At 40.5% G+C, this 19,756-nt stretch overlaps 1 protein-coding gene across 1 annotated transcript in view; it reads left to right on the top strand.

Moving 5' to 3' along the window:
• The window catches only part of SPON1 (spondin 1), a 273,019-nt gene that overhangs the window by 60,961 nt on the left and 192,302 nt on the right, over positions 1–19,756 (top strand). The gene's annotated exons all lie outside the window — the stretch shown is intronic.

Raw genomic sequence — 19,756 nt, forward strand, 5'->3', positions numbered from 1 at the left:
TTGCCTGATGAGAATTGTGATCAACTCCGGCATGGGACAGAAAATATTTGTCTTTAAGGAATCAAGAGTTGTTTTAGGATAGCGGTCTGATAAGTAGATAGACTGTCACAGTTATTTTAGGGTAAGGGTCTGATAAGTATCTTGAGTTTCTGGCGGGTGTTCTGGATGACTTCCTCAGGACATCCAGATGACCTGAAGGTCATATTCCATCCAGGCTGAGATGTGTGTAAGTCATACTTGTTTCATGGTCTCCCAGCTCCATTTAAGGGGTTTCTCTTAGAAATACCAACTCCTTGTTGGTTTTCCTTTTGCAGTACAGAGAGCAGCATATCTGGTTCAGGCTCTGAGGTTTCAGGAGGGTTTCCCAGAGGAAGTGACAAATAGAGAGAGACCAAACGTAGAAGCTAGTCTAGCAACAAGAAGAGGAAACAGTGTCTGGGAAGGCTAGGAGCCCTCGGAGAATCACTGTGAGGGTTGAAGAGGTAACAGACACACGAACACAGTCTGTGGCCAGGACTCAGTCCAGGGTTCCTTTGCTTGTTTCTGTCTCTTCCTTTGTTCTTCCCAACCCCGCTCCCTTCCCAGTAATGCTTTTTATCCTGCAATACACTGTGTTGACAGGACAACGGCTGATTCTTCGGCTTCTAATAATTATCTGGAAGAGCTCCTTCCGTCATCCATCAGCTGGTGAATGGCTCACATTTCCTGCTTCTTCACAAGGCACGAGCCAGCCTCTCTCTCCCTCCTTCCCGGTGTTGCCTCATTACAGCAGAGGGGGATGCCTCGTACGCTTTTCTTCATGATTTGATCAGTGTATTCCCCCCAACCCTCCACCTTCAAGAGCCCAAAGACAAAATGCATTCCCCTCAGATATTTGGTTTGTTTTGCAAAAGCTCAGTACTCCCCTGGCTGGGAACCACGTTGAATGTGTTTGATAAATAGCCACTGAGAGTTACCTTAAATCCACTTCTTTAAGACAGATTCTTAGTGTTAAAATAGAGTTAGATCAAAGTTTGGCATTTCCCCAGGGTGTGGAGAAGGTCACAGACATGAACCATGTTTAATAAGATTTAAGTCCATATGTCATGTCCGCCATTTTCTTGCTAAAAGGAGAGGTAAATTTGACACGCTTCTATATCCTGGAGAATGAAGACATTCAAGAATCTCTTTAAGCCTATTCTGAAATAACCCTCAGCAGAAACTTACCTCATGCTCAAGGTGAGGGGTAGGTGAGAGGGGAGCACAGTTTGGACCCTGTGCTAATGTCTGCTGACTTAAGCAGGGTACAACTAATCATCAGGGTGGGTAGGAGACTGGGACACGGGGGAGAAAACTCAGTCCTCTGCCAGAAATGTCATTGTCCTATGCTAGGGTGGGGGACAGTCAGAGAGTCCCCTTCTTCTATTTAAAACCTTCTAAATGCAATGTAAAAAAAAAAAACGGATTATATTCTTATTTCCTGCTTGTAAGATAGCCCCATCCTTTTCTTCCTTTCTCCTTCCCCACTTTACCTCATTTGGGGCCACTTTGACATATGGGTGAGACCAGAAACAAAGGTTGCTGTCTCATCCAGCCAGCCATCTGTCCACATTTCCAGTGAATTGTACCTGCCAAGAACTCCCACTCTGCGGGCTCTCTGGAAAGGCAGGCTGATAAGCTTGTGCCTCTGGTAAAGCCCCCAGCTTCGGATGATCTGGGCAGGGTGGGGAGACTGAATCCGTGGGAAGCTTCGTTCCTTGTGGAGACTGGTCTGGATCCCTCTCTGCCTGGAGGTGCTGACATTGTAAGAATGAAGGAATGAGGTGGGTGGGGTGAGGGTGAAGGATCAACTCAGATGTTGAAGGAGCCAGAGCTGCAAATAAAATCTGGCTGGGATCAGTTTTTTTCTGCGTATGATGTTTCTAGAATCGTCTTTCCAAAAATCTAAGCCTTCTCTGGGCACTCAGGGTCTTCCTGGAGGCTTGTGGTATAGTGGAAAGGCCACTGGTTTGGAACCATACTGCCTGGTGTGAGCTCACTATGAATCTGGCGAATCTGATTAAGGGACAGCATTTCTCTGAGCCTTGGTTTCTTCTGTGAGATGGAAAACATAGGCCCCTCTCAGGACTGTTTCGGACTTGCTGTGAGCCAACACGGTTAGTACATGTAAACCCCAGCACAGTGACTGGGACATGGAGGGGCCTCAGCAAACAGGTTTTACTCCTAACTTTGTCCTTTGCTAAATGAAGTCAAACCCTTGAAAGCCCCATTAGTGTACAAGAGACATTCTGTCCACCCTGGAAGATGTCAGCATGATATAAAAAGGCTTCCTCAACGACCTCAGGCAAAGCAGCCTAGAGAGCTGTACATTCTGCTGGGCTGATCATAAATCTGAATGAAATAATTATGTAAAGTATCCAAGAGCAATTCAGTGAGAAGATACCTCATTTGCCTTGATGGGCTTTTCAATTACTCATTTTTAGTACTGCATTATACCATTCTCTGGCAATAATCATTAAACGTTTCAACTGTATTGCGATATAAAACTTCAAAGGCTGATTTATTTTCTAGGCATTAGACAACCTAGCATAATGTTCCCCAAAGGTATGGTTCTATTGATTTAAACCTATTTATCAGAGTGATTTGCTAGCATCGAGTTGAAACTGACGCCATCTCCCCAAGAAGTGGAAGATGAGGAAAATGAGTTAGGTCCAGCGGTTACAAGCACTAGCTTTGGGGGCATGGGGGACATGAGCCCAAGCTCCTGCTTCCTAGTCCCAGGTTCTGAATTTGTAAAATGGCATAATTCATACTTTACAAGATTATTGGGATGATTGTGTGATATAATGGGTAAGAAGTGTTAGCAAGAACATACAGTATGGACTCAGTAAATAATAGATATTATTGCCATGACTGTGCATTCTGGGATGGGTTTTACATTCGGCAGATGACAATATTCTCAGTTATTCGCACACATGCATCACTCACCTACTAGGCTCTGGACACTGAGGGTGCTGTCAGGGTTCATTTTCTGATTGTCACTTTAAGAACTCAAAAGAAGTCACAGGTATGGAGCACCTAACTGTTCCAGGCACCCTGCTAGGCAGAGCATCTTCCTTCATCAGCGTGATTCAGGCATTTCAGACAAGGACACTGAGGCACAGAAAGGTTTGTTACTTTCTTCAGGGTCATTCAGTGAGTAAGACAGAAATCGGATCCCGGTCTGCCCAGCTCCAGAGCCCACACATCGTACTCCCCCACTACGCCATGCTTTCTCTCAGGATCCCAGGAGGCATATTTCACCTGGTTTGAAGGAGAATTCTTCCTTCTCTTCCTGGATTTTCTAAAGGAGATATATCTTTTCTTACTGAGGATTACCTACCCCCAGTAAATGGCCAATTTCCTGCACGTCCATCTCTACCTGTCTTAGCATCTCCCAATTCTCACATGGAAGGTGAGGTTCTCTTTTTCAACCAAGGGCCACACTGTGTTGAGTGATTGGGCAGTGACCCCTACACACACACACACATACATACATACATACATACATACATGCACACCAGTTCCACTTGGGCCTGTCCATTGAACTCAAGGCTCCCAAGGCAAGCTGGCAGGCCAGCTGGGCTGGTACCAGGATACCACTTTGTAGGGAGCACTGAAATGTCACTGTAATGTAATGAGATGGAGAAAATGTTCTTTACGAGAATTATTGAAAGCAAGCGTGACATGAGAATGATGATAATGATTTTATTATCTTAAATAATACTCCATGATTATAATAAACACTGAGATAGCTTCGTGCCAGGAACTTCTCTGTGTTACATGGAATAACTCGTGTAAACCCTTCCGGCCCATTGAGGAAGGTACTATTATTACTGCCCATTTTACAGATAGGAAGACTCCTTCCAGAAAGGTTAAGGAATTTGCCAGAGTCATACCACTAGTAGATAGGCTGTCAGGCTCTCTCAGGCCCTTTACCATTGCCTCTTGGTAGGAGGCAAAACCCCCAGGAGCTCTAAAGTGGCGAGAGATGGTGTCTCGGCTGCCTTCCAGGCCTCTTAGTTGCTGGGTGAGGTATGCAAATTCAGGGCTGGGAGCCAAGCAGTGAGTGGGCGGGTGCTGAGCCAGCAGTCTTCCCTGCCCCCTCCTTATACACAGCACCCAGCCTTTCCTCTGGATGAATGTTGGGCAGATATTTAGAGAATATCGTTTGAAAGGAGGCCAGGTTATTAGCCTGCTCAGGACGCCCACGTGTCCTGGTCTAGCCCTGCTCCCAAGCTTGGCCTGCTGTATTCGCTCTCAATATGTGAAACAACCCAGATAGCATGCAGGATTAATCTGCTTTTTGGGAGGAACAAAATCCATTAGCTCTCGGGACTTGACCTCCGTGGGTTAGAGGCTGTGTACCCAGGTCAGCGTCAGAGGGGCCCCCTGCGATGCTCATGGCCACCTCCCCACTGCTCTTCCCCCAGGTTCTCACAAGCTTCTCTGTTCTGGGAGGTGGAGGGCATGCCCCTGGGAAAGAAAAAATAAAAGAGAAAGGGTAAAAAAAAAAGATGAATACAATGAAGGTAATCTGTTACCTGTTATGATGAACACAATGAAGAGAATCTGTTAAGAGATCCTAGAGTGGAAAGGAATTCTAACAGCTGACGAGGGGCTGGGAGGTGAAAGTCTTTGTAAGGAAGTAGGACAAGATTTGGGCCTAAATCTTTATAGCCTAGAAGGGGGACGACTGTCAAAAGCTACACTGGGGAATGCAGCCAATGCAGACGTTCAAATGCATTTAGAAAAACCTGGAAAAATGTGAAGACTCTTAGGACAAATGGAGAAAACAAGACAACATTATACACACAATGTGAACACAACTGTCTACAAATTTTAAAGTCTAAACAGAAAACTCTAAAAGGAAACAAACCAAAATTATTGACACAGTGGAGGATTTTTTTCCCCCTTTTCTGTCCATGTACAGTTTTTTATAATGAACTCTTTAGAACAATAAATGCAAAATCTTTATTTAATTTTTAAAAATCTGTATTGAGAGCACTTTCATAAAAGACAAAGCAACTGTCTTTCTTTCCATGACTTTCAGATGGAGAAAATACACATGGGAAACTAGAAAGAGGTGATTTAATGACGGGTTATTTTCTTTGGATTCTCTCTCAGACCTTACTGAAGTGTTTCAAAATCCTTTCCTGGACAGATTCAGCAATAATAGCCTGAATTAATTTCAGAAAAGTAAAGATGTGGAATTTAGCTGTAAGAGATAATCGTAATATCCCCCAATTGTGAACAACACAATGTTCCGCCCTCTGAAGTTTGTTAGGTAAACTGTGGGCTATCCATACCATGGGCTGTTCTGCAGCCATAGACGATTTTGTTGAGTTATATATTGAGTAGAAAGGAAAGATATTCATGATGTATTGTGGAGTGAAAAAGACAGTATAGTGTAATTCTGTGTTTTAGAATTGCAATATGCACGTATGTATGTATAATCTGAAAAGATAAACGTCAAAATGTTCATAATAACTATCTTGGGGATAGTTGAATTGTGAGTATTGTTTGTTTCATAATTTTTGCTTCTCTGTGTTTCCTGATTCTCCTACAATGAACAAGTACAGGCATACATCGTTTTATTGCACTTTGCTTTATTGTACTTAGCAGGCATTGTGTTTTTTACAAATGGAAGGTTTGTGGCAACCCTGTGTCGAGCAAGCCTATCGGCACCATTTTTCTAGCAGTATTTGCTCACTTTATGTCTCTGTGTCACATTTTGGTAATTCTCGCAATATTTCACATTTTTCATTATTATTATATTTGTTGTGGCAATCTGTTCAGTGATCTTTGATGTTACTGCTGCAAAAAGATTGACTTGCTGAAGCCTCAGAAAATGGTTAGATTTTTTAGCAATAAAGTATTTTTAATTAATATATGTAGATTGGTTTTTTTGATGTGATGCTATAGCATACTTAATAGATTACAGTATACTGTAAACAATTTTTTTCTTTTAATTTTAACCTTTAAAAATTTTTTTAATTTAAAAAAATTTTTTTAATTTAAGTATATTTGATTGACAATGTTGTGTTAGTTTCAGGTGTACAGCAAAGTGACAGTTACATATACATCTAGTCTTCGTCAGATTCTTTTCCTTTATAGATTATTACATGATATTGAGTATAGTTCCCTGTGCTATACAGTAGGTCATTATTGGCTATCTATTTTATATTTAGTAATGTGTATATGTTAATCCCAAACTCCTAACTTATCCATCCCTCTCCTCCACTTTCCCCATTGGTAACCATAAGTTTGTTTTCTATGTCTGTGAGTCTATTTCTGTTTTGTAAGTAAGTTCATTTGTATCCTTTTTTTTCCATTCCACATATAAGTGATATCATATGGTATTTGTCTTTCTCTGTCTGACTTACTTCACTTAGTATGATCATCTCTAGGTCCATCCATGTTGCTGCAAATGGCATTATTTCATTCTTTTTATTGGCTGAGTAATATTCCATTCCACAATGGAACATATATATATATATATATATATATATATATATATATATATATATATATATATATTACATCTTCTTTATCCATTCATCTGTTGATGGACATTTAGCTTGCTTCCATGTCTTGGCTATTGTAAATAGTACTGATAAGAACACTGGGGTGCGTGTCTCTTTATGAATTAGAGTTTTCATCTTTCTGTATATATGCCCAGGAGTAGGATTTCTGGATTATATGGTTACTCTAGTTTTAGTTTTTTAAGGAACCTCCATACTGTTCTCCATAGTGGCTGCACCAATTTACATTCCCACCAACGGTTTAGGAGGATTCCCTTTTCTCTACACCCTCTCCAGCATTTATTATTTGTAGACGTTTTGATGATGGCCATTCTGAACAGTGCGAGGTGATACCTCATTGTAGTTTTGATTTGCATTTCTCTAATAATTAGAGATGTTGAGCATTTTTTCATTGCAACATAATTTTTATACATACTGGGAAACCAAAATATTCATGTGATTCACTTTACTGCAAAAATTAAAGAGGTCTGGGACCGAACCCACAGTATCTCCAAAGTATGCCTATATTCCTGCTTCTCCTCTTTAGGGTGTCCTTCTCCTGCATTGATAGAATCAGGCTAAGGTGCTGGGGGAACACTTCCCTCTAGCTACAATATACTGAAGACCCACTGCTTCTCACAAACCTCTAGAGAAGAAATACGTACGAGATGATGCAGTAGGACATATATTCCCTCATTCTCTAACTTGATCCCTAACTATCAGTGTCCCCTACACACTCTGACTCCACAATCCACATTTAGATGTACTGTTGCCCTTTCCTTCAGACTCAGACCATCCACTACCCAGACCAATAAGGACTTGAGGACAGCCTTCTTTTTTTTTTTTTATTTATTTTATTTATTTTTGGCTACGTTGGGTCTTCGTTGTCGCGCGTGGGCTTTCTCTAGTTGCAGCGAGTGGGGCTACTCTTCGTTGTGGTGCGTGGGCTTCTCACCGCAGTGGCCTCTCTCGTTGTGGAGCACGGGCTCTAAGCACACAGGCTTCAGCAGTTGTGGAATGTGGGCTCAGTAGTTGTGGCTCATCGGCTCTAGAGTGCAGCCTCAGTAGTTGTGGCGCACAGGCTTAGTCGCTCCGCAGCATGTGGGATCCTCCCAGACAGGGGCACGAACTCGTGTCCCCTGTGTTGGCAGGCGGACTCTCAACCACTGCGCCACCAGGGAAGCCCGAGGACAGCCTTCTTAAGCAACCACTGTCCCCATCACTATCCCTGATAGGCATCCGTGGTCGTGGTGCCCTGCATTGACCACTGGGCTCCCGAGGTATTTTCTTTCTCACATCTCACATCCCCACCTCACCCACAGCAGAATTCCCTTCTAATCCCAAGGCCGAAATCTAACCTCTCCTGCCAACTCTATTCCAAGCCCATGCTCATGGGACCAGTTTTCTTCTGTGGATGTCATTCCAAGTTCCTGTTCTAATTATCTGACTTATCCATGGTTCTCACGTGGGAACTGGAGCCCTGACCCTGACCACAAGCTCTGTTCTCTATCTATGACTAGCTTTCTGCTACCAGAAGACAAAGGTCCAAGATGGCACCTATGGGGACTTCCAAATAGTATTCTCCTGGATGTCCCACTGCCGTGGTCCACCCACTTGTTAGACAGCTTGTGACTCTATCCAGGACCTTGACGTTATTTAGGTTCATCTCCTGAGGCTTAAGTCTGTCGGACCCCAAAGGGTGAGAAAACATAGCAGAAGAGAGAATCCGTATCAGGGTTGAGGAGGGGAGCCAAAATTAGACTTAGGGAAGAAGTATTGTGTATTCAAGTCTGAAAAGAAAGTGAGGCCGTAAACAGGATGGGGGTAAATGTAGGCCATGGTGCAGATTTCAAAGTGGATGTGGTAGGCGATTCAGGATTGTGATCAATGGAAAGTTTTGGAAACTTTGAAAGTCGTGCTGATGAGGTGGCTTAGAAAGTCCCTAATATTTGAAAACGTCTACTCATGACCAGATGCCCAACCAGTTGCCTTAGTGATAGGTTGCCAAGCATTCTGGGAATCCAACCTTGTCCACCTGTCTTAACTTGTTCTACCTTACCTGGCTATCTCACCTGCCTGGGTGGGGACCAGTCTCAGGTCCCTTAATTTCTCTCTCTTCTTACAGGGAGTCAAGCAGCCTCCTTGCCAGCAAATCTCTCCCAAGTGACTTTAAACTTAAACTTAACCTGAGAAGGTTTATTGTAGCCTACATTAAAAAAAAAAAGAAGTGTTACCCATAGAATGTTGTAATGAAGTCCCTTAAAAAGAATTAGAAACCTCTTCATTTAAAGCAATACATCGTCATTTTAGAAAATTTAGAAACCACAAAAAGCATAGACAGGAAGTAAAATTCACCCATAATACTACTACCAGACACCACCACCCATCATAATATGTTTTAATTTTTAGTCTCAGAAAAGAAGCCAGAGATTGAAATGAGTGTTGAAACCTTTTTAAGTGACTTTCATTTAGTTGGTGGCTAACATGGTGGGTCTACTGTAGACCAGGACAAGTGTGGAGATGTTTGGGGGGTGGGGAAAGGGAAAAGAACAAGTTCTGATAGGCCCAAAGCTTGTTGGAGGAAGCTGACATTTTCTGGAAAACAAACAACTTTGGGAGCATTCTCTGAATCGGAGGAAATAACCCCTTCTGTTCAATGCTCAATTACCATCTGGCAACTGAGGTTGTGGATAAGCAACCATATTTACCTAAGGTGGCCTCTGTGACTTGGCAGACATTCTTCTTTGTTTCACTGCTGGGCCAAGGGTCTGAGTCTTATCCCCCACTGGGATCTTTTTCAGAGATACAAGCTTTCGTTTCAGACAGTCCTGAGTCAGAATCCAGACCAGATCACTTTGACTTTTATTTCCTCATCTATGAGAATAATTATTCCCATCAATGACTCAAAGATGTGACCATGTTAAGTACCTGGCACATAGTAGGTGCTAATTAAATATTTGTTCTCTTTGGCTTTCCTAATATAGTCACCCAGAATGCTCCCAAGGATTTTAAAGATTTAGGGTTAAAATTACCTGCAAAAGTTCTTTGTAACCACCAGTAAAGGGGTTCCTCATGGAGGCCAAGTGTGCCACTCTAAGAAAATCACATGGTTTGGAAATTTACCCTCACACCAATAAAGCTGCAGAAGGGAATCTAAGTACTCTTTAAGAAAATATGAAGCAGAAGTACTCTTTACATTTACCAAGTACTTGTGTGTGTGTTTGAGTGGGATGTTTAGTTGTCAGCTGGTCCAGTGGAGGTGGTTCCATAGGACTCAGCTTGGCTAGAGAGAAATTCTTACCTAACATAAGGGAATGACACTGTCAGGAGGGAGTGTGGTAAAGGGGAAAGAGCACGGGCATTAGAGCAGATAGGGCTGAGGTCAAACCCTGGTTCCACCACTGCGGGATTTGAACAGGTTATTTAACCCATCTGCATCACAGTAGTTTCCTCAAGGACAGGCTTAATACTGCTTAATTATTGGAAGGAAATGGAAATCATATATGTCAAGTCCTTAGGCAATAGAAAGTGGTCAAAAATGCAAGCTATTATTATTATCAAGGCTATTAATAATCATCTAGAAAAACAAAATCCAAAGTCAGAAGGACTTTGTCTAACTCCAGGGAGTTGTCTAAATAGGGAGTAAAGACAGATATTGCAGCCAGGAGGTAGAGCCAGCAATCTCATAACCAAAGGGAGGGGGCACGTACATCTAGTTCTTCAGTGCACACCTCTTAGCTCTCAGGCTCTGTGCTAAGTTCTGAGGAAACAGAGAAGAAAAGCGAGAGACATAGTGTCTGCCCTCATGTAGCCTACAGATTATTAGAGAGGTAGACATCAATCAAGGACTCAAACAAATGCTTGTAAAATTAAAAGAGGGCTAAAGTGTCTGAAGGGAGGGGGATGGATATATGAGAACACATAACGGGGGAAATGGCCATAGTGAAAGAGGACAGGGAAGCCTTTTCAATGAGAAGGATGAGTGAGCTGAGATGCAGAAAAGGAAGAAAGAGAAGAAGGAAAGGAGGAAGGGAGAGGAGGAAGGGAGGGAAGAAGGAAAAGGGAATTGACTAGGCTTTTGCAGGAGAAAACAAGTGCAGCAAGAAAGGTGGGGAGGAGATGGCACAGTATGAGGCTAGAGAGGTGGGAAGGCAGGGACTTGACTCTTGAGGATTTCAGTCTTGATTCTGGAAACAATGAAAAGCTGTTGAATTGTTCTAAGGAAGGAGATTATATTCGTGCTTTTAAAAGATCACTCTGGTTTGCAGTATAGAGAAAAAAATGAAGAAAGGCAAGAGAAGATGTACAAAAACCAGTTAGGATAATTTTATATTAGTTCAGATTAAAAATGATGTAGCTTAGTCTACAGTAGTACTAGGGATATTAGTCTATGGTAGTAGTAGGGATGGTAGTAGGAATTCAAGAGACATTTGGAAGGTAACATGGACAGCATTCGGATATGAAGGGTGAGAGGGGGAGAAGAGCCAAGGATGACACCTGGCGTCTCTGACTTGCACAATGAGAGCAGGACCAGGTTAGAGGGAAGATAAATTAGTTGTTGACAAGGTGTCTTTGAGGTATGTTTCATCCAAGAGGAAGTGCAAGTAGACGATAGAAGTTTGGAGATGCATCCCTAGAGCTCCGAGAAGTGGCCAAGACTGGAAATGTAAACTTGTGAATCATCCACACATAGGTAGCAGTTAATGCTGTGAGTTGAATGAGATCACCTACATAGAGGGAATTAAGTCAGAACAGGAGAGGGCTTAGGACTGAGCTTTGAGCAATTTCAAATGTAAAAGCCAGTAGAGGAGGATCTGTAGCCAAAGAAAATAGGGAGAGAGGACAGGAAAGTGGAGGTGGGGAGAGGGCAGGAAGGAGCTATGGCACAGAAGCTATGGGAGGAGAGTGCTTCAAGAAGGACTGTAGATCTATTAGGTTAAGCACTGCAGAAGCCACTGATGGCCTTAGCTAGAGCTGTTTTAATAATGTGATGTATGCCCCAAACACCTGGGATTGGGATGAAGATGAGTGGGATGTGAAGTGAAGACTGGAAGTATAGCCAACTCATTCAAGTTATTTGATTGTGATGGAGAGAAGAGAGATAACACCACATCTGGAGGGGGATGAAGGGTTAACTGAAGGTGTCTTTATTTTTCAATGGGAAAGACTCAACTGTGCTTACAAGATTAATGGGAATGACTCAACAGGGGCAAAAATTGAACCTGGAGGAGAGAAAAGGGGTAATTGTTAGAGTCAGGAAGAGGGATGGGAACAGAGCAGAGATGAAAGAGAAGTAAGGTTCCTCGGTTACAATAAGAATGAAGGAGGACGAGGTGAATGCAGGTGGGAAAGTGAAGGACTTTAAATCTGCTGACTTCTGTTTATTCTGTGAAGTAAGTGGCAAGGTAATACAGTAAGAGTGAAAGAAGAGATTAATGTTGGAAGTTCGGAGAGATTGGAGATTTGAAATCATCATCGTTGACAGTGGAAAGGTAATGGTTTGCCAGATACATACAGCAATGTACCCAGGCAGACCTGAGGCTAGGAGTCAATTAATATAGGAGACAATTGGCCTCATCACATGACTTTGTCCAGTAGCACCGAGCTCCACAGGTGTGAGTGGCTGGGATTTTATCACATCAAGAAGATAAAATGAATTGGGCGATTGGGATTGACATATATACACTACTATGTATAAAATGGATAACTAATAAGAACATGCCGTATAAAAAAATAAATAAAATTAAGTTTAAAAAAAGATAAAATGACAGAGAAGCAGGGGAGTTTTTAGAGTGTTTATACCATATATGAAAAAATAAAGATCCACAGAGATAACACAATGTTGATAAAGAAGAGCAGGGAATGAGGACTTGCCGTTCCAGATATTGAAATATATTACAGTGCTATGGTGGGGGTGGCTGGGAACCTGAGTAGAAAGCTCAGTAACAATGTGTTTGGGAACCTGGTATACATATGCCCCATTGGCCTGGAAAAGTCTGTTTTGCCAGTTGTCTCAGAATACTGTGATCATTAATAACAAACTTTTTCATCCTTGTTTGGACAATAAATTTTATGGTCACTCTTTATATGAGAAAGGTGGCATCACAAAGTGGAGGAAAGGTGGATTGAGTGGTGTTAAAAGTAGCTCACAGTATGGACTTCTAGCTTCTAGGCTCGCGGGTAAGGAGCTTAGAGGTCACCACTCCATCCTAACAAGTGAAATGCTGAGCAAACCAAAAAAGCAACAGTTCTTTTTAGAGCCATCAGAGAAATGAGATTCCAGGGCACATTGCTGCCCCCAAATTGGAGAGGCAGACAGGAGGATACAGAGAATCACAACTTAACAGAGCAGAAATTTCCGTGTGCCAGAGTAGGAAAACCTGAACTACAGTTGATGGATTGCATGAGGCTCAGTGTGGACAAGTCTGAGAGTTAGAAACTCCAGAGGCGCCCAGTCACTGGCAGGGAGGGGGAATAACTTTTGTGGGCTTCACCTCCAGGAGATCTACCACGTCCTCACAGTGAATATCAGAGAAAAAGTTCTTTTCGGGCTTCTGGCAAGGGGAGGAGGAAAGGAACTAGTTTTAAATACACCAGGCATTCTGTTCTTCTGAACAAGGTCTGCTCTCAGGAGGAGCTATCTTACTAGAGCCTAACCTCCTAGAGTTTTATCAGAACCTAGCCTATCTGGGGGAAGGGAAATAGCCAACTCCAGCCCCCTCCAGCCATCCAGTCCCACCTAAGTGGTGGGGGGAAACTGAGACGCATACGTGAAATTCACAGTCCAGGGGTACACGTCACCAAAAGACAGAGACCTAATCATAAGACTATAGAACACTTCCTCTCCCTGACCCCTTACCACAGGCATACTTCAAAGATATTGTTGGTTCAGTTTCAGACCACTGCAATAAAGCAAAAATTGCAATAAATCTAGCCACATGAAATTTTTGGTTTCTCAGCACATATAAAAGTTATGTTTACATTGTACTGTACGCTATTAAGCGCATAGTAGCATTATGTCTAGTAAATGGACATACCTTAATTAAAAAATACTTTACTGTTTAAAAAATGCAGTGTGTGAAATGCAATAAAGTGAAGCCACAATAAATTGAGGTATGTCTGCATGTCACTAAAGGCCTATTTACCTCAGTTCCTTTTACAGCACATCATGTCCACCTTGCAACAAAAAATTAAAAGGCAAACAACAACACATCTGAAGAGATAGAGAAAGCATCAGAACCAGACACGGCAGGGATGTTGGAATTATCAGACAGGGAATTTGAAACAACAATGATTAATATGCTAAGGGCTCTAATGGATCAAGTGGACAGCATGTAAGAACAGATGGGCAATGTAAGCAGAGATGGAAATCCTAAGGAAAAACCAAAAAGAAATGCTAGAGATCAAAAACCTTGTAACAGAAATGAAGAATGCCTTTGATGGGCTTATCAGTAGACTGGACACAGCTGAGGAATCTCTGAGTTTGAGGATATATCAACAAAAACTACTAAAACTGAAAAGCAAAAACACAAAGACTGAAAAAAACAGAACAGAATGTACAAGGACTATGAGACAACTACAGAAGGCATAACATATGCATAATAGGAATACCAGGAGAAGAAAGGGAGAAAGGAACAGAAGAAATACTTGAGACAATAATGACTGAGAATTTCCTCAAATTAATATCTGACACTAAACCAAAGATCCAGGAAGCTCAGAGAACACCAAGAAAGATAAATGCCAAAACAACTATACCCAATCATATCATTTTTAAACTACAGAAAATTAAAGATAAATTAAAAATCCTGAAAGAAGCCAGAGGAAAAAAACACCTTACCTACAGAAGAACAAAGATAAGAATTATATACAACTTCTCAGAAACCATGCAAACAAGAAGAGAGTGGGGTGAAATATTTAATGTGTTGAGAGAAAAAAGCCACCAACTTAGAACTCAGTACCCTGTGAAATTATTCTTCAAAAGTGAAAAAGACAAACAAAAATTGAGGGAATTTGTCGCCAGTAGACCCGTCTTGCAAAAAATGTTTACAAAGTTCTTTAGAGAGGAGAAAAATAATATAGGTCAGAAAGTCAGATCTCCATTTAAAAAAGGAAGAGTATTAAAGAAGGAATAAAGGAAGGTAAAATAAATTAAAAAAATTTTCTTATTCTTAATCTAACAGATAATACTTTGTTCAAAATAATAATAGTAACAGTGTATTCAATTATATATGCTTATGTCTATATATGCTTATATATGTGTAAGTGAAATGAATGACAGCAGTGATATAAGGGAAAGGAGGAAGGAATTAGGGATATTTTGTTATTATAAGGTACTTGCACTATCTTTGAAGCAGTATAGTGTTATTTGATGGCAGACTTGGGTTAGTTGTAAATGTGTACTGAAAAACTCCAGGACAACCATTTTAAAAAGCCAAAAAAAAAAAAGTATAATTGATATGCTAAGAAAGGAAAACAAATAGATAGAATCATATAAAATTCTCAATTAGAACCAAAAAAGACAGAAAAAGTGTGAAAGACAGAAATAGGAACAAAGACCAAGGCAACAAATATGGTAAATATTAATCTGCCTATATCAATAATCAGTTTAAACATCAATGGTCTAAACAGATCAATTAAAAGGTTGTCAGTGAATCAAAAACAAGACCCTTATATGTTATCTATAAGAAACCCACCTCAAATATAAAGACATATATCAATAGATTAAAAGCAGGATGACGAGAAAGATATACAATGTTAACATTAATCAAAAGAAAGCAGGAATAGCTATATTAATTTCAGGCAGAGTGGACTTCAGAGCAAGGAAAGTTATCAGGAATAAAGAGAGGCATTACATAATGATAAAGGGATCAATACTCCAAGAAGATGTAATAATCCTTAATATGTTTGCACCTAATGACAGACCATCAAAATGTGTGAGCTGAGGGCTTCCCTGGTGGCGCAGTGGTTGAGAGTCCGCCTACCGATGCAGGGGACACGGGTTCGTGCCCCGGTCCGGGAAGATCCCACATGTCGCGGAACGGCTGGGCCCGTGAGCCATGGCCGCTGAGCCTGCGCGTCCGGAGCCTGTGCTCCGCGACGGGAGAGGCCACAACAGTGAGAGGCCCGTGTGCCACCAAAAAAAAAAAAAAAAAAAATGTGTGAGCTGAAAACTTGTAGAACTGCAAGGAGAAATAGATGAATCCATTGTCATAGTTGTAGACTTCAATTCCCCTCTATCAGAAATGGACAGATGTAGCAGGCAGAAATTTGGTAAGGACATAGTTCAACTCAGCAGTGCCATCAATCAGCTGGATCTAACTGACATCTATAGACTCCATTCGACAACAGCAGATTACACGTTCTTCTCAAGCTCACATGGAACATTCAACAAGATGGATCACATTCTGGGTCATAAAATACAGCTTAACAAATTTAAAAAGATAGAAATTATACAGTGTCTGCTCTCACACCACAAAAGAATTAAACTAGAAATCAATAATAGAAGGATAGCTGGAAAATCCCCAAATAGTTGGAGGTTAAACAACACATTTCTAACCAACACATGGGTCAAAGAAGGAATTTCGAAAGAAATTTTAAAATATTGTGAACTAAATGAAAGTGAAAATACAACTTATCAAAATTTGTGCGATGCAATGAAAGCAGCACTTAAGGGAAATTTATAGCATTGAATGTACTTGTTAGAAAAGAAGAAAAACTTTAAATCAATAATCTAATCTTCTACTTTAGGAAACTAGAAAAAGAAAAGCAAATAATATCTAAAATAAACCGGAAAAATAATAAAAATTAGAGCAGAAATCAATGAAACTGAAAAAAGAAAGAAATCAATAGAGAAAATCAATAAAACCAAGAGCTGGTTCTTTGAAAAGATCAGTAAGATTGATAAGCCCTTAGCCAGGCTAACTGAAAAAAAAAAAAGAGACACAAGTTACTAATATCAGAAATGAAAGGAGGGACATCACTACAGATCCCATGGACACTAAAGGAATAATAAGGAGTATTACAAACAACTCTGTGCTCACAAATTTGTTAACCTAGAGGAAATGGACCAGTTCCTTGAAAGACACAATCTACCAAAACTCACGCAATAAGGAGTAGAAAATATCAATAGACCTATATCTTTTAAAGAAATTGAATCAATAATTAATATCCTTCCAAAACAGAAAGAACCAGACCGAGATGGGTTCACTGGTGAATTCTGCCAAACATTTAAGGAAGAAATTATACCGATTCTCTACTTCCTAACTCATTCTATGAGGCCAGCACCACCCTATTACCAAAAGTAGACAAAGACATTGCAAAGAAAGGAAAACTGCAAACCCATATCTCTCATGAACATAGATGTAAAATTCCTCAACAAAATATTAGCAAATCAAATGCAACAGTGTATAAAAAGAATAGACACCATAACCAAGTGGGATTTATCCCAGTCATGCAAGGCTGGTTCAGCATTTGAAAATCAATTAATCTATCACATCAACAGGTGAAAGAAGAAAAATCACATGATCATATAAATAGATGCAGAAAAAGCATTTGACAGAATCCAACACCCTCACTCTCAGCAAACTATGAATAGAGATAAAGGTCCTTAACTTGGTAAGGAGTGTACAAAAAACCTACACTTAACATCATACTTACTGGTAGGAAACTTGAGACTTTGCTGCAAAGATCAAGAACAAGGCAAGGATGTCCCCTCTCACCACTACTTTTCAATATCATACTGGATGTCCTAGCTAATACAACAAGACAAGATAAGGAAATAAAAGATATACAGATTGGGACGGAGGAAATAAAGCCATCTTTGTTTACAGATGACATGGTTGTCTACATAGGAAAATCTGAATCGACAAAAAACCTCAGGGAACTAATAAGCAATTACAGCAAAAGCTTGACGATTGTCTGGGGTTGTGGGGAGGGATGAATCGGCAGAGCAGAGGATTTTTTAAGGCAGTGAAGCTACTCAATACAATACTACAGTGGTGGATGCATGTTATTATACCTTTGTCAAAACCCCATAGAACACCAAGAGTGAACTCAAATGTAAACTGTGGACTTTGGGTGATGATGTGTCAGTGTAGGTTTCTGTAGGTTTATCAGTTGTTACAAAGGTACCACTCTGATGCCTGATGTTGATAATGGGGAAGGTTGTGCATGTGTGGGAACAGAGGGTATATGGGAACTCTCCGTACTTTCTGCTCAATTTTGCTGTGAGTGTAAAACTGCTCTAAAAAAATCTGTTTACTAATTTGTTTTGAAGTAGCTCACAGTATGGAGAAAATAGAGTTGGATCCCTACTCCATCACATTAAAAAGTAAATTCTAAATGGATTGAAGGCCTAAATGTGAAAATAAAATTATAAAGCTACTAGAAGAAAATACTAGAGAATATCTTTGTGATCTCAGTGTTTTTAGCAAGACCAAAAAATTGCAAGCCATAGGAGAGAAATTGATCAATTTGATTAGATGGAAATTATTGAAGAATTCCAAAGATAAGATGAACGTCTGGGTGACAGAAAGGTATTTGTAAATGATGAGCATTTCATATCTGGAAAGTCCTACAAATTGACAAGAAAAAAATCCACCGGTAAATATTTTGAGTGGGCAATTCACAGGAGAAACATTATAAATTTATGAAGAGATGCTCAAATTTGCTAGTATTAAGTGAAAACAAGATACTACTTTATATCCATCAGATTGGAAACAGTTAGAAAGTCCAATAATCACAAGTACTAGTGAGGATATGGGGCAGTGGGAACAGTTATGCATAGCTTATAGAATGAAAGTAGGTAAAGCCATTTTGCAGAACAATCTGGGACTACTTAGTGAAATTAATATGATTATACCTACAACCTCACAACCAGCCAGTCCCACTACATGGTTTATATTGCTGAGAATCTCTCAGGTACGTTCACAAGCAGAGCAGCATTTGTATTTGTATTACAGCAATGTTTGTCGAGGCAAAGAGCTGGAAGTCAGTTAAGTGCTCCTCGCTGGGAGAATAAGTAAAATGTGGTCCATGCATGCAGTGGATACTAAGCAGCATCAGTAGCAGTGTTACATTCACATGTAGTAACATTGACATATCTCAAAATTATAAGATTAAGTGAAAGAAATATTAAAATACAAAACAACTCTAGGTAACTTCAAGTAAATTATACACACACACATATATGTAATATATGTATATGTGTATATAGAGATATTCAGAAGGACATATATTAAATACTTAGGAGTGAGCGGTAAACAAAGGAAGGAAATGAGAGAAGTATAAAGAATATAGAGGTAAACAAAACGTTGCCTTTGCTTTGCACAGTGATGAAAGGATATGATGTGACTTAATTTTTTACCTGCTTTCCTAAAAAAAAGAGGAATTAAAAAACATTTTCAATAAAGTAAATACAATATGGATATAATGATCTCATTAAGCTATATTTGAAAATTAAATGAGTAATTCATATAAAGCACTTAGCTTAGTACCTAGCCTACACTAAACACCCAATAAATGTTCTCTGTTAATGTTAGTAACACCACTCATGACACAGCTACTACCAATCAGTTGGAGTTGGCACTTAAGACCCATTGGATTTAGATGGTTTCCCCCAAAAGATCCGTTCAGGTCTAACAGTCTGTGGTTCTACGAGAGGGATAGGCAAGTCCTGGCTGCAGACCCAGAAGCAAGCCGGAGAAATGGTGAAAACAGCCTTGTGGAATGGGAATGGCTACCAGCTTTTTTGCAGTGTCATAGGAAATCTTGATGGTTAACTTGGGAGAACACCGGTATAAGGCACAAATTAAGAAAGGAGAGGCTGCAAGAGTAAACAGTGCTATAGAGCTGGGCGACTTTATGTACTTTGGTATACTTACTCCAAAGGGGGGTTTTCTTTTAACATTTTAATTTCAAGCTATAAAATTGAATCACAACGTCTAGGTATATAGTGTTTGCTTTGGATCATCTCTCCCCCACCCTCCTCCTTCCCTGAAGTGGGACACAGGTTGTTGTAGTGAAATGAACAACATCATCACCTAGTGGCCTGTCCCTCAAAGTGCTGACATAAGATCCTGGTCCCAGAGAGCGGAGAACAGGTGCTACATCCTTGCCCTTATGTTAATTCAACAAGCATTAAGTGGGACTCTGTGCCAGGCGCTGTTCTGGTGTCTTGGGGATGTAGAACTACTAACAGAAGATGACAGATTTAA

The sequence above is a fragment of the Phocoena phocoena genome, chromosome 8, assembly GCF_963924675.1.
Source record: "Phocoena phocoena chromosome 8, mPhoPho1.1, whole genome shotgun sequence".
In the NCBI taxonomy this organism is placed as follows: Eukaryota; Metazoa; Chordata; class Mammalia; order Artiodactyla; family Phocoenidae; genus Phocoena; species Phocoena phocoena.